The sequence below is a fragment of the Pinus tabuliformis genome, chromosome 3_2 (assembly GCF_031772625.1).
Source record: "Pinus tabuliformis cultivar Carrire ecotype Pingquan chromosome 3_2, CPIR1, whole genome shotgun sequence".
Lineage (NCBI taxonomy): Eukaryota > Viridiplantae > Streptophyta > Pinopsida > Pinales > Pinaceae > Pinus > Pinus tabuliformis.
This window is the reverse complement of record NC_142302.1, coordinates 256,431,524-256,447,637: the sequence shown is the minus strand read 5'-3', so window position 1 is coordinate 256,447,637 and position 16,114 is coordinate 256,431,524. Positions and strand designations below refer to the sequence as shown.

At 36.3% G+C, this 16,114-nt stretch overlaps 1 pseudogene; it reads right to left on the bottom strand.

Moving 5' to 3' along the window:
* Positions 1-10,201: 10,201 nt before the first annotated feature.
* Positions 10,202-16,114, bottom strand: part of LOC149180646 (uncharacterized) — a 31,847-nt pseudogene continuing 25,934 nt past the window's right edge.

Here is a 16,114-nt window from a genome sequence, read left to right as displayed (position 1 = left end):
AATGGTGAAGGCAAAAAATATCCAAAACAAGTTTCAAATGGGGATTTTCCTGTAGAAGTGTGGATTTCTTTGTTGTAAGTATGTTGTATATAAACTAGAGTTTCATCTCAAGTGTTTGGATGCTTTTGGTTGTATCCCCTCAAAAGCTGCACCAAAGTCCTATTGACTACTTCTATTTGCCCATCTGTTTGTGGATGGAATGGTGTATATCTCTTCAACTCCGTTTCCATCATCTCCCATGATGTAATCCATAATGCATTGAGAAATCTTATATCCTTATCTGAAATGATGCTCCTTATTATCCCAAAGTGCACCTAAACCTGTCCAACGATTTTTTTTGTTGCTTCTTGCCTGCTGATGGTATTTTTACAAGGCATCAGAACACACATCTTGTTGAACCTGTCAACTACCCGAACGAGTATTCATGTCCCTTCCTGGTTTTCATTAAACCTCTCACAAATTCCATGGAAATGCTTTCCCAAGGATAAGTAGATATAGGTAAGGGATGATATAGATCTCATTTCCTATTGCTAGGCTTGTTGGTACAACAAAGCATGCATCCACTTATGAACCTAGCTACATGCTCTTGCACCTTGGGCCAATACACACACCTTTGCAAGTTAGCCAAGGTCTTCCCTACACTAAAGTTCCCTGCAACCTTGGAGGTGTGAGCCTTTATAATCAACTACAATCGCTCATCTTTAGGAACACATATCTTACCCATCTTGTAGAGTAACCCATCTTGGAGAGAGTATTCAACGGTGTTGTTGACATCGTGCACTTGACTCTAAATTTGGAACTATTGATACACTTCCTTGAAGTCCTCATCCTTTGAATATGCCTCTCTATATGCATTATGGGTGAATTCCTCCATGTGCATAAGATTCCCCAAAGCTATAATCTTTGATGTGGGTGGCCTTGAAAGCATGTCGTCCAACTTATTTGTGCTTCCTTTCTTATACTTGATCACTAAATGGAACTACTATAAAAACCCTATCCACTTGTAATGCATGGTCTAATGTAGCTTACTTTGGGCCTGCAAATACTATAATGACTGGTGATATGTGTGGATTATTATCTCCTTTCCCATCAGATAGTGCTTCCACTTCTTCACAACTTGCACCATGCGATAGAGATCTTTTTCATAGGTAGGGTAGTTAAGGACCGCCCCATTAAATACTTCAGAATGGTAGCATACATGCCTTCTTCCCTGCATCAAGACAACTCCCATAACATACCCACTCGCATTTGTCTCCACTTCAAAGGGTCGATGCAAGTTGGTAATGCCCGAATTGGTGCTTGGTTCATCTTCTTCTTTAGCTATTCGAAATCCCTTTGTTGACCTTTTCCCCACTGGAAACTCTTGCCACTTGTTGTTATGGCGTGGAGCGGTGTTGCTACCACTTAAAACAAGACTATGAATTTCCTTAGGTACTGTGCTGCCCCAATATCCTAACCGCAGAAACATTAGTAGGCATTGATCATTTCATTATCTCCTCCATCTTGGAAGGATTTATCTTCACTTCTCCTCCACCGATCAAATACCCCAAATACACCAAGGAATGTAATGCAAACTCACACTTCTTGAGATTTTCTAGCTGTTGGTGCTTCTTCAATGTTTCCATCACCTGTTTTAAATGTGAAATATATTCCTCCCAGGTAGCACTATATACCAGTATATCATCCAAATAGACAATAAAAAATAAATCTATAAAAGGGTGTAGTACATAATTCATTAATCTCATAAATTTAATTGGTGCATTATATAGGCGAAATGGCATGACTCACCACTCATATAAACCTTGCGTGGTTTTGAAGGTGATATTCCATGTATTTTCTTCTTTGACTTGAACCTAGTAATATCCAGACTTCAAGTCCAGCTTGGTGAAGTAATTTTCTTGTTGCAATTGATCTAGCAAATCATCTATCCTGGGCAAGGGGTATCTGTTCTTGAGCGTGATTTTATTCAGCACGTTGTAATCTATACACATATGCCAAGTCCTATCCTTCTTCGACACAATTATGATGGGTGACCCACACGGTGATGTACTCGGTCGAATGACACCCTATTCCAATAGTCACTACAATTGTTTCTTCATCTCACTCGCTTATATAATATACTGCATGTACATCCCAATTTTTGATAATGGGGAGTTTGGCAATAGATGGATCTCATGCTCCACTTCTCTCTTAGGTGGTAACCCTTTAGGCTCTTAGAACACATCCTTGTATGCTTGTAAAAAATCCTCCAATTGTTGTTTTTGTTTCTTAGTACACCCCTCTAAGGATTCCTTGCCTCTTATTGACTACTCTTCAGACTCAATTTCTCTTAAAAACAATAAAACATACTTCTTGCTGGAATTGATCAATTTCTTGGCTTGGTTGGTACTTGTTAGTAATATTTTGGACTTGCCTTTATGCACATCAATGATGAATGATTTTCCATCCTTTATGAGTCTATATTGGTTGTCTCTCCTCATTAATATTGCATCACACATGTACATGTATGGGCTCCCAAACATGACTCCACATACATCAAGGGGAACCACATCTAGATCTACTTCATCCATAAAATAAGCATTGATAGAAAATTTAATTTTACACTATTTTGTTACCTTCAACTCTACATCGTTTCTTACAAGTAAACAAGATATGGAGATGGTGACTAAGGTTGCAGTTTCCATTATTAGGTGATCCAAATATCATGGTATGTTTACCATATAATAACAAAGTTAATAGATCTCAACCAATACAATAGTTTCTATGGCTACACAGACCATTGATGATACTTCCAAAAGCACGCCAAAAGAAACCCTTGTAGGAACGACCTTAAAACCGCTTAATTCAGAATATGGTAAAGTAGCTCCTGGATGGGGAACTACTCCTCTTATGGGTTTTGCAATGGCTCTATTTGCAGTATTCCTACCCATCCCAATGGATATGGGTTTGGATGATCACGAACTTCCAACCGCAACATCTTGACTAGCTCTGCTGCAATGAGATTCACTTGCAATCCTGAGTCAAATTGATCATCAATATTTGTCTTCTTGACTTGTATCTTTATATGGAAGAGTTTGGTTATTTTGTTCTCTTCCTATCGTTGAAGGCTACTCATATTCACCTCCTTTTATACTAATGTACATACGATCTTCTCATCCATGTATGAGCTGCTTTCAACTTGGTTGCTCAAATCCGTGGCCACGAGATTATTATTCTTGTTATCTTTCTTATTTTTCTTTGGGTTTAGCTCTAGATGTACCTTCCAACACTTCTCCTCTGTATGTCCATCAATGTTGTAGTGGTTGGAGTGGTTTATAGGATCTTTACATTGGTGTGTTGTGGTCATCGTCTTCTTATCTTTCCCCCTCTTTGCTTCTTCTTCCCCTCCTTAGAAGCTTCTTGCTTCTCCTTCTACTTCGATTCACTTGATTGCGCTCTCTTCAGGACCATGTTCTCCAAGTAATATACACATAAGACACAAGATATGCTCTTTGGGAAATCCTTTTGGGAGAAAACCCAGCTAGAATGTGAGGTTGCTTCACTCTCTTTCTATGTTTGGAAATATGGTTGCAGGTACAAAGAAGTAATGCTTGTGGCACATGGGCTGCTACAGTGCACATATCCTCTCTATGTACTCTACCTCCTATCTCTTTTGTCTACCTTTGCTCGACTATGGAACACAATGCTCTCAAAAAAATGGAATGCCTCTTCCTCCTAGTGGCTCAGTTATAACACATCCTGTCAGCATACTAGTGGTTAATTTTTCCTACATCAACTCTTAACTAGAGTTAAGATATAGATCCTTCTAGATTCTTTTACATGATAACCATGTGGCTAGCCCCTTTTCTATGAATAATTGAGGCTAACGCGACATCCTTCCAAAATATAGGTGTGAAAACAGGAAGGTCAACTTCAAAGTGGCATGAATTTTGCATACGGACTCCGATTGACACACTTCTAGTGTCATTGGAAAGATATTTGTGTGTAGAATAACGTGAAATGGTGTTGCACTAAAGTGGAAAAGTTTTACCCCAAAAAAATGTCATTTCATGCCTCAAAATTCTCTTGGAAGGTTTCAGACCCTGTTTTGCCAAATTGGGTCCTGCTAGTAAAACCAGTCTAGTGAGTTGATTCCTCTAGTTTTTCCACTCCAAATGCATTGAGATGGATTAAAAACAATATAATGATCCAATTTGGATCACACTTCCCCATTTTGGGAGGCTTTTTGTCCCCAAAATATTTTACTGAATGAAGTGAGAAATTTTTCGCCTGCCTTCTCTCTGTTGTACCATTTAGCTTTGCCTAAAAGTTTCCCCTTCAACCCAATATTCCAAAGATCATGTTGCCCTTGTCTCATAGTTTTGGACCTATTTTGTAAAACTACATATTTTTTCAACTATTCCTGAGCATCTGGTTCCAAATCCTCCACTGAAGGTAGGACATGTTCCTCTTCTTGCTCTAACATGGAAGGCTCATAGAGTTTCAAATTCTCTACATTCGCAATTGAGTAAATGTGCATATATGGTGGTAAATTGAGTCAACAGGCATAATCACCCACCTTTTCTAGTATCTGATAGGGACCATATCTCAGAGGCTTTATTTTCTTACCAAGCCCCTGCAACCTCTCCTTGTTCAACCGTAACCATAATTTGTCTCCCACCTTGAATGACTTCTTTGTTCTATGTTGATCATGTCTAGCCTTATACTTCTCCTATGAATTTTGCAGTGTTTCTTCTACCTATAGGTGGATTTGACTGATCTTCTCTATAAATGTTTCAGCCCTTAAAGAATCTCCTATAGGATCTTCCCTCACTCCTCCTTGCTACCCATATGCAATGTCCAATGGTGAAGACGAAAAAAATCCAAAAAAGGTTTCAAATGGGGACTTTCCAGTAGAAGTGTGGATTGACATGTTGTAAGAATGTTGTATATAAACCAAATTTTCATCCTAGGTCTTTAGATGCTTCTTGTTGTATCCCCTCAGAAGTTGTACCAAAGTCTTGTTTATTACTTCTATCTGCCCATCTCTCTGTGGAGGGAATTTTGTAGATATCTTCAAATTTGTGTCCATCTTCTCCAACAACATAGTCAAGAATGCATTAAGAAATCTTGTATCCATGTCTGAAATAATGCTCCTTGATATCCAAAAGTGCACCTAGACTTGTCCAAATAATAGGTTTGTTGCTTCTTGTTCGCTGATGATATTTTTACAGGACATCATACCGCACATCTTTCTGAATCTGTCAACTACCACGAATAGGTAGTCATCTCCCTTCCTGGTTGTCGATAAACCTCACACAATGTCTATGGGAATGATTTCCCAAGGACGAGTAGGTACAGTTAAGGGATGATATAGACTATGATTCTTGTTGCTAGGTTTGTTGGTATAACAAAGCATGCATCCTCTTATGAACCTAACTAAATTCTCTTGCGTCTTAGGCTAACACACATACCTCTGCATGTTAGCCATGGTCTTCCCTATAGCAAATTTCCTTGCAACCTTGGAGGTGTGAGCCTCTCTAATCAGATGCAATCACTCACCTTTATGAACACATAGCTTATCCAGCCTGTAGAGTAACACATCTTGGAGATGGTAGTCAATGGTGTTGTCATGATCGTGCGCATGGCTCTAACTTTGGAACTACTGGTACACCTCCTGGAAGTCCTCATCCTTTAAATATGCCTCTCTATATGCATCATGGGTGAATGGATCCATGTGCATAAGAGTCCCCAAAGTTGTAATATTTGATGTGGGTGGCCTTGAAAGCATGTTGGTCAACTTGTTTGTGCTTCCCTTCTTATACTTGATCACCAAATGAAACTACTATAAAAGTCGAATCCACTTGTAATGCATGGTATGTTGTAGCTTACTCTGGGCGTGAAAGTACCATAACATCAAGTGATTTGTGTGGATCACTGTCTCCTTTCCCATCAGATAGTGCTTCCACTTCTTCATAGCTTGCATCATGGCATAAATCTCCTTATCATAAGTAGGGTAGTTAAGGAATTCCCCATGAAATACTTTAGAATGGTAGCATACATTCCTTCCTCATTGCATCAAGACAACTACCATAGCATACCCACTCTCATTTGTCTCCACTTCAAAGGGTCACTGCAATTTTAGTAATGCCAGAACTGGTGCTTGGCTAATCTTCTTCTTTAGCTCTTTGAAAGCCCTTTTTTGACCTTTTCCCTACTAGAAACTATTGCCACTTGTTGTTATGGTGTGGAGTGGTGCTGCTACTATTGAAAATGAGGTTATGATTTTCTTTAGCTATTGTGTTGTCCCAATGAAACTCCTGACCTAAAAAACATTAGTAGGCGCCAACCATTTCATGATGGCCTCCATGTTGGAAGGAAATATCTTCAGCTCTCCTCCACTGATCACATGCCCCAAATACACCAAGGACTATTGTGAAAACTCTCACTTCTTGAGATTTGCTAGTAGTTGGTGCTTCATCAATGTTTCTAGCACTTGTGCCAAATGTGAAATATTCTCCTCCAAGGTAGCACTATACACCAGTATATCATCCAAATAGACAATAACAAATGAATCTTTAAAAGGGCACAATACATCATTCATTAATATCATAAATGTAGTTCATGCATTACATAGGTCAAATGGACTGACTAACCACTCATATAAACCTTACTTGGTTTTGAAGGCGGCCTTCCATGTATCTTCTTCTTTGACTCAAACATGGTGATATCAAGACTTCAAGTCTAGCTTGGTAAAGTACTTTGCTTATTGCAATTGATCTAGCAGATCATCTATTCTAGGAAAGGGGCATACGTTCTTGAGTGTGATTTTATTCAATGCCATGTAATATAAACACATTTGCCAAGTCCCATCCTTCTTAAACACAATGATGATGGGTGACCCACATGGCGATGTTCTCGTTGTAATGACACCTTGTTCCAGCAGTTGTTGCAACTGTTTCTTCACCTAACTTGATTCTATAATAGACTACTGGTACATCCCAATATTTCAAATGGGGATTCTAGCAATCGTTGGATCTCATGCTCCACTTCTCTCTTACCTAGTAACCCTTTAGGATCTCAGAACACATCCTTGTATGCATGTAACAACTCTTCCAATTGTTGTTTCTGTTTCTCAGTACACCTCTCTAGGGATGTCTTGTCTCTTATTGACTCCTCTTTAGACTGACTTTCTATTAAAAACAATAAAACATACTTCTTGTTGCAACTAATCAATTTCTCCGCTTGGTTGGCACTTACCAGTGAGATTTTTGACTTGTCTTTAAATGCATGTTGATGATGAACGTTTTTCCATCCTTGATGAGATAATACTATTTGGCTCTCCTCATGAATATTTCATCATGCATGTTCATGTATGGACTCCAAACATGACTCCACATACATCAAGGGGAACCACATCTAGATCTACTTCATCAATAAAATTAGCCCTGACAGAAAATCTAATTTTACATTGTTTTGTTACCTTAAAATATGTAGCCTTATTTACCCATCCTAATGGCTATGGGTTTGGATGATCACCAAATTCCACCCCCAACATCTTGACCAACTCTTCTGCAATGAGATTTGTATACGATCTTGAGTCAAATAGTGCATCAATATTTGTCTTCTTGACTTGTTTCTTTATATGGAAGAGTTTTGTAATTTCTTTCTCTTCCTCTTGCTGAAGGTTACTCAAATTTACCTCCTTCTATACTTAGATATAGATGATCTTCTCAACAACATATGAGTTTCTTTCAACTTGGTTTCTCAAATCCATGGCCATGAGATTTTTCTTCTTTCTATCTTTCTTCTTGTTCTTCGGGTTTAACTCTAGATGCAACTTCCAACACTTCTCCTTTGTATGGCCATCAATGTCGTAGCGGTTGAAGTGGTTTCTAGGATCTTTGCACTGGTGTGTTATGGCCTCCATATTCTTATATTTCCCCCTTTTTGCTTCTTATTCCCCTCATTAGAAACTTCTTGTTTCTCCTTCTTCTTCGATCCACTTGACTGCACTCTCATGAGGAATATGTTCTCCAAGTATTATGCCTGTACACAAGCCTCATCCACCGATTTGGGCTTGAAAAACATCACTTTCTCACGTAGATGGCACTGTAGACCCTCCAAATACTTGAGTACATATATGTTATTTGGAGAGATACCCAACATTATACCCATCTTTCTGAATTTCGTGGTGTACTCCTAAATGTTTTGGCCCGGATTTTTCTTGAAGTAATGCCATAGGATCCATTGGTCCTCCACATACCCATTGGGGCAAAATTGTGACTTAATGAGGGTTTTGAAATCCTCCCTCTTAGTCACTAGAGGTTCTCCCTCCAACCTCAGGGTTTCTATGTGGCTCTCCCACCAAGTCAGTGCATGACCCTCTAATTTCAGTCGCGTGAATGAGATCTTTTGCTCTTTCTTGATATAATGGATACTGAAATAAACTTCCAATTATTACAACGAGTGGTTCGGCTTCAGAGTGTCAATCTAGTCATGGTAAAACTTGATATTGACTTTTGATTCCATTTTAAACAAGGATTAATTTACAACACTCGAACTAGGTTGATCTTTTCTGGGGTCTTTCTTCAGCTAGTTCTCTATGTCTTCCCGATCTTCTAATCCCCCTTCTGGTTTCTCCTCTACATTTGAACCCCCATATTCTCCAAATATCCCTAGCTTATTACTTAAGGATTCCATGAGGAGGTTTACATTGTGGTTTATATCCATGACTTGTTGTTTGAGACACAAAAACCTCACCTCTGTGGGATCATGAGGTTGGTTTACAAATTCGTCGACCATGATTAAGTTTTTACAATTTTCGGACCCGCCGATATAGACCCTTTCAATCTCCACAAAATACCCAAAGAAAATTTCTTTGATACCAAATGATCCGTAAACTATCGTGGATATTGCACTGGATAGTTTGTAACAACATATCTAGTAATATTATATTAAAAATATGAGATTTTACACTATTACAATTTTATTTAATTTCTAGATCTATAGATTTTATTATAATTAGTTTATGCATGTGAATGGAAATTATAAAAAAAGTGAATAACAAAAAAATAAACTCACACACACATAAGACACAATATATTCTCTCTAGGAAACCGCTTCGAGAGAAAACCCAGTTGGAAGGTGAGGTTGCTTCGCTCTCTTTCTCCGTTTCGAAATATAATTGCAGGTACAAAGAGGTAATATCTAAGGCCCATGGACTACTATAGTGCACAAATCCTCTCCGTTTTCTCTACCTCCTATCTCTCCTGGCTATATTTTCTTAGATATGGAACAAAATTCTCTCAAAATAATGGAATGCCTCTTCCTCCTAGTGGCTCGGTTATAACAAAACCCGATAGCCTACTAGTGGTTAATTTTGACTACATCAACTCTTAAATAGAGTTATAATATAGACTCTTCTAGAGTCTTTGACATCAAAATCACATGGCTGCCCATTTTTAATGAATAATGGGGGTAGATGTGGCATCCTCCCGAACTATAGGTGTGAAAACATGAAGGTCAACTTCAAAGTCGCATAACTTTTGCATACAAACTCCGTTTGACGTGATTCTTACACCATTGGAAATATATTTGTGTGTAGAATAATATGAAATGGTGATATGCAAAAGTGGAAAAATTTTTACCCCCAAAAAACGTCAATTCATGCCTAAAAACACTCCCAGAAGGTTTCAAACCTCATTTTTCCAAACTGGGTCCTGTCGATAAAAACTATCCCATGAGCTGATTCCTCCACTTTTTCCACTCCAAATTCATAGAGATGGATGAAAAAAAATATAATACAAACAATATAATGATCCAATTTGGATCACCAACAGTCAATAATTCCAATCTTTTCTTCACATTATAAGTATTAATGAAATGATTAAAAGATTAATGTATTAGCTACGTCAGTATTAACTTAGTGCTAGAGAGAATAAATTCACAAGTAGCCTACTTATGTTAGGACAATTAATGTTAGCCTTAGCTACTAGATTTTAGGTTACATATAATACATAAATCTCCCATAGCAAGAAAACAAGATATGTAGGACTTAATTTCTACAAGATCTTTCCTTTTCCAAGGTGAGGATTCAAATACATGATGTCTTAAGTTACTAGTTGTTAGGTTACATGTAATACATAAATATCCCACAAAAAGAAAATAACATCTGCAAGACTTCATTTCTACAATATCTTTCCTTTGTCAAGGTGAGGATTCAATTACAAACTGTCTTCAGTCGCGCTTTTAGCTGCACAAATCTAGATATTACCTGCAACTCATCCAATTACTTTGTAAAGCAAAGCAACTAGACTGCAAATTTGGTTATATTCAACGAAGTTCACTTTTTCATCTAAGTTATTACTTGGTAATGTAATCAAATAAAAAATAAAATCTAATGCAAATAAAAAACTTCCAAACATATGTGTAACCACCCTAAAATGAATTATTTCTCTTCGCAACATTTCGAACCGCATGAAAAAACTACTGATAGAGAAACATTTTAACAAACAAGCATGATTATCAACCTACCTAAAAAGCTAATGACTGGTTCAGAAGGAAATCAAGTATGCTAAACTTGAGCATAATTTGATGCAAGCCGACAATCAAACTAAACACATGACGAGAAAGATATGCACACCTCACAGTGGCAGAAGGGAAGATAATGAAAGGGCCAAATCCTTTTAATTTTTACTACAAATAAATATGATAGGTAGGGTCAACCAACAATCTAGGTCATAACTCATAAAAAAAAATTGATATTATAATACAAAATACAAACAACATAAAACAAAAGGTTAATGGAATATGAATCACATTAGAAATCTTCCACATTCTGCTCTCATCTATTATGTAAAGTCAAAGAAACTGCGAAACAATAGTATACATTTAATGACACAAGAATATTCTATATTGTTTCAATCAGTAGTTTCCAGTTATTTGATCAATGTCTCATGCATAAAAAAATTTGTATAACAAGGCTACTAATTCTGTCTTGGAATCATTGCAGACACAGAAAAAGTAGGAGCACCTTTTCATTTGAAATAGAGTACATAATGAATGCGATGAAAATACGAATCACTTAGAATGAAAATAGGCTGCATAAGTCTAAAGTTAATCTTTGTAAGAATCCCACACCTTGTTCCTAAATACAGTTTGGATTATCACCTCAAGTGTTCTCTAAAACGTGTTGATAGAAAAGAAAACACTAAATGAAATATAAAATGGTAGCATACAAAATAAGAAGAAATACGCTAGGATGGCTTATATGGAAGGACCACATTGTAATTGGAAATGAGAATATTTGAATAGAAACATGTGCCATGAAATGTCTTTGAACAATGTCAATCAATTGCTCCTTTGAGGGGTTGGGAACTGCATCTACCTATTTCACAAGCATGAATTTCAGTCTTCAGATATCTATGAATCCCAAGCCATTATTCAGAGTGGATTTACAAAACATAAGTTCCATTTTTAGCATAGACAAAATTTTCAGAATTATGACTAAGATTCCAAACACCACTCAATTCCCATTATCATCAAATACTTGTGGCAACTCACAAGATTAAAGTGCTTCCAATATCTCACCAAAGCTATTGTTTCCAATTTTCTCAAGTCTACCTTTTGCATCATTTGAAAATCAATTACATCTTCAAACAACTTTCAGATTTATTCAGACTAAACACATAAATATAGAGGCATAATTCAAGACCAAACTTCAAATACAGTGACAAAATTGCCTATTTTTAAAAGGAAAAAGTTCAGAAGACACAAAGGAAATGAATAATGTTAAGAATTAGATGTTCTTACCAACATTCCATGTGAAGGTGTCCTTGAACCCGTGGACCATAATTTTTGCTGACTGATTTGGACAACGAGTTCATTATCTTATGGGGCCTCTCTTTGGACTTATGTAACTTTGGAAAATCATCATAAGTTGTTGTGACAAAAATGTAAATTGTTCATTATACTTTCCATGAAAATATCTTAATAATTTTATGATATTTAACAATTGATTGGCAAAGAAATTTTGATTCACCTAATTCTAAGCTACTAGACATAACATTTTCACAATCGTTTCCATTGGCATCCTCATGTCTAGTTGGTGCATCCTCATTGCTAGTTGGTACTTCTATAACACTCAGAGCATTTCTTTGTAGCTTCACTTCTATACCATTTGTGAGTTCCTGAAAGGAATAATAGGAAGAATTTTATTAAAATGTAGCCTTTCACTGTTTGACATATTGTCCATGATTTTTTTGGGTTAAATGTAATCAAGTATTTTTATGCAATCATAAAACCAGAAAAATCAAGGAAACAAATTTTATCACAATGCAATGACAATTGATACAATTCTTCTCGATCATAAGATTTCAAACACCCTCTCATAACTTGCTTCAATATGTAGATCATAGATTAGGTAGTTTGTGACATTAAAAGATAAAAATCCCTGGAATCAAAGAAGTGAGAAAAATATGTATTCATAAGTAACTTGACAGTTAACCTTTAGAATATTTTGATAGATATTACTTGAGCAAAAATTTATCCAACATTAAGCAGGAATTGATATTGTCATTTAACACAAAAATTCTAACACTAAGCACCCACTATTCTTACGCAAGGAAAGCAACGAGAATTTTTTTTCAACATAATTTGTTGTGCACACATGCAGGCTATGACCTTTTTACCAGACACTAAACTATGTATGCAAAGTTTAACACTGATTGATAGATAACACTATACAAAAATGTCCATGTGAGTTGAATGCTAATGTCAGAAGCTCATAAATTAAATTCAAACTAGTCACTTAAAAAGTGTCAATTTACTTGCAGAGACACGTGAAAACATTTAAATATTCCATAAAAGCTACTTTAACACATGAATTTCAAAGTATTCAAACCCTTACCTAAGCTAAAGGTGGACAAAGGGTAAAGTATCAGTGGTGGAGATGAAAGTTCGACTGCTAATGTAAACAACGTTGTTCCAACAGGAACTAAAATTAGAGTTACAAATGGAAAGTATACTAGTCCCGTTGGTCATTCCATGGATGTCACACTTTGAAATTTGGATTCAAGGGAAACCCAAACAACCTAGAATTTTAGATGTTAAACAGGTAGTATTTTCTCATAAATTTAAGCAAGATGATGTGGGCATAAGTCAAGCCTAATCAATCATGCATCATAAGTTATGTTTTAGAGCAGTGGCTAGGGTTTTGAACTACAAGATGTGTGGTTGAAATGGATGTCATTCCATTACCAATAGGAATGGTTATGATAGCAGTAATAAAACTAAAAGTAATAACCATAGTTTTTTTCGCAAAGAAAAGAAACAAAGATCGTTAATAAATCACAAAGAGAAAGTGTGTGAACATGGCCATTCCATAATACTGAAATTAGGGATTCTCCAAAATTATTCACTAACAAATCATTGAAAACTTTCCTAAAAACATATGCTCATGCCTAATAGGTATCTCAAGGATTCCCATACAAGAATTCACCCATATATCCCTACTCTAAGCCTATAAGTTTTTTTATAATGAGAATCCTCACTTTCGCTTCATTATCTTTCTTAGCTAAACCTACTGAAAAAAAATCTTAAATAAAGACTTGGTAAGAAAGATTGCATGATCATTATTGGATAGGTGAAATTTTAAATTTTTGAAAAAGGAAAATCTCATCATTAGAATGATTGCTACCTCCTTTCCAAGTTTTTCAAATACATGGCTATTGATTATGATCCATTAGGTTTATAGAATGCTTCTTGCCAACATCCCAAAGGGGAAAGAAATTATGCAGCATATCCTCTCAAGTGAGCACAACGCATTGTAGATGTTGCACTAAACACTCATGAAGAAAACATATCAATTATGAAAAATATCAATGGTTCCCATGCCTTTTCTATGTGGGAGTCACCTCATCTGCCTTTGTCCCTGGAGGTAAGGTTTCATCCTAAAGAAGTGCCTATTTGGAAGGCACCGTGCAACCAAAAGTTAACAAACTTCTTAAGAATGTTTATAGGACCAAATATAAGTGAGAATTCAACCACGTTGGGAAGAGGGAAGGTGCCAGTGATTGTTTTCCTAGTCAATCGTGCATCAAAAGTTGTGTTTTCAAGTAGTGTCTAAGGTTATGCTTTACAAGATGCATGATTGAAATTGATCTCATTCCATTACCACTAGGAATGGTCTATGATAGCAGAAATAAAACTAAAAAGTCATTACCACAAACTTTTTCCCAGAGAAAAGAAACAAATACCATTAACAAAGTACAAAGAGAAAGTGTGCAAGCTAGTTTGCAATGTTTAGCTTGGAGTTGAAATGTGTTAATTCCAGTTAAATCTCATAGATATAACAGGTTTCGAAAAAAATAGATCATACTATTATAGAAACATATAAGAATTTAGGGTACCTGCATTTTCCTATGGGATTTGAATATTTATTTTTACAAGAAACCATGATTCAAACAGGATTTCACATGTATCCCATGACATTTTAAAGGGAGAGAGACATGCATGACTGTTGCAAAACTACTAGGAAACAACAAATTATCTAGTGATGAGAACTTTTTCCATCTTTCAAAAATGTGTTACCTGATGCATTCATGGTGATTGTATTACAAATTCAGTATCCTTCAATAGTGCATGTTGATTTTGATTGTGTTGTGATAATAAAATGGCCAAAAACAAATCTTAGGCCAGAAGTAACTGTGTCGTGATTATCTTCTATATATACTAATTCACACTCATTACTCATGTGGACCAGAGAGATCATGGCACTGAATCATAATAGACTGATGATCCCTTGGTGAATTTTCTCAAACATATTTCAATCAATAAGAGAAATGCAATACAATCTAACACTTACAAAATAGAAACTTGAATATCTAATCTTTTAGAAGAGGGAATACTTGCCATTGTACATTAAAAGTAACTTTTTGGCATGATGACTGCACTAGACATATTTTTTGAGGAGCTTTTGGTCACTTAAATGAAGTGCACTAAGGAGACTAGTAGGGCGCTTCGAAGGTTGTACTGCACTGAGAGCGCTCAACAGCTTGTGGCGAGGCTTGATCCTATGCTCCAAGTTATAACAAGACACTGCAAGAGGATCCAAAAAAAGAAAATTTACAAGACACCCTGCAGTATTCCTAAAAAATTACATGTTATTCTACACCTTATCGATGGAAGCATTTAATCTATGTGGTTGCCTCCTAACATCAAGCTCCTTGATGTCATCTTTGAGGAGCCCAAAAATTGTCAATTTCTTCAATTTCTTTTCCTAAACTCCAAGCCCATTATGTTTAGGTAGAATATGAGGTGCCAATTTGAAAACACAAGAGACATTAGCCTTTGATCCAAATAGGGTTTGAATATACTGGATGTTTGGACGTAGAGTTTTCTTGAAACTGTTATTGAGAAATATGGACCCTTGGGATATGACATTTCCAAAGTCTTGTGTAGGAAAGTCCAATGCTTCCATGAACTCAATCTTGGGCTTCAAGTATTAATCAGCGTTGAGAAAAAAAATACCTATACCTGGGTTTCTGGTAATATTCTTCTTTACCTGGTGGTTTGTGAATCCTGAGAGATTCATGAACTCAATCTTAGTTTTCAACTGTTGATCAACATTAAGAAAAATAATACATAGGTTTATGGTAATAGTATTCCTCACCTCATGTTCTATGAATCTTGAATCTCTTAGTAACTTCACCATTTGTTAGGTTGTATGAACTGATCTCGTTGCAACCAAGGATGGCCTTGATTTAAGGATAGTTGAGAGTTCAAAATGACATAACCCACATTCATTGAGTAACAATTCTGAAATAGGGCATGTGTTCTCATCTTCGGGGTAGCTTGTAGACTTGTCTTTATTAGCAATAATCATAGAAAGTAGTGATAATTTTAATAAACTAATCCGAGAAATGGTGAAGATATTGTTGCAACAACTGCTGCTAGGGGTGACACTAAGATCCCAAAGATGAATCTAGGTAGTGGGCGAACATGGCCATTGTAGAAGGTTGAAATTAGGGGTTCTCCAAAATGATTCAATAACAAATCACTGAAAATATAAATTCATAATTCCATTTGTTTGTAGAGCCTCGATTGCATAGCTTTTGGGGATTCCTGGATCATA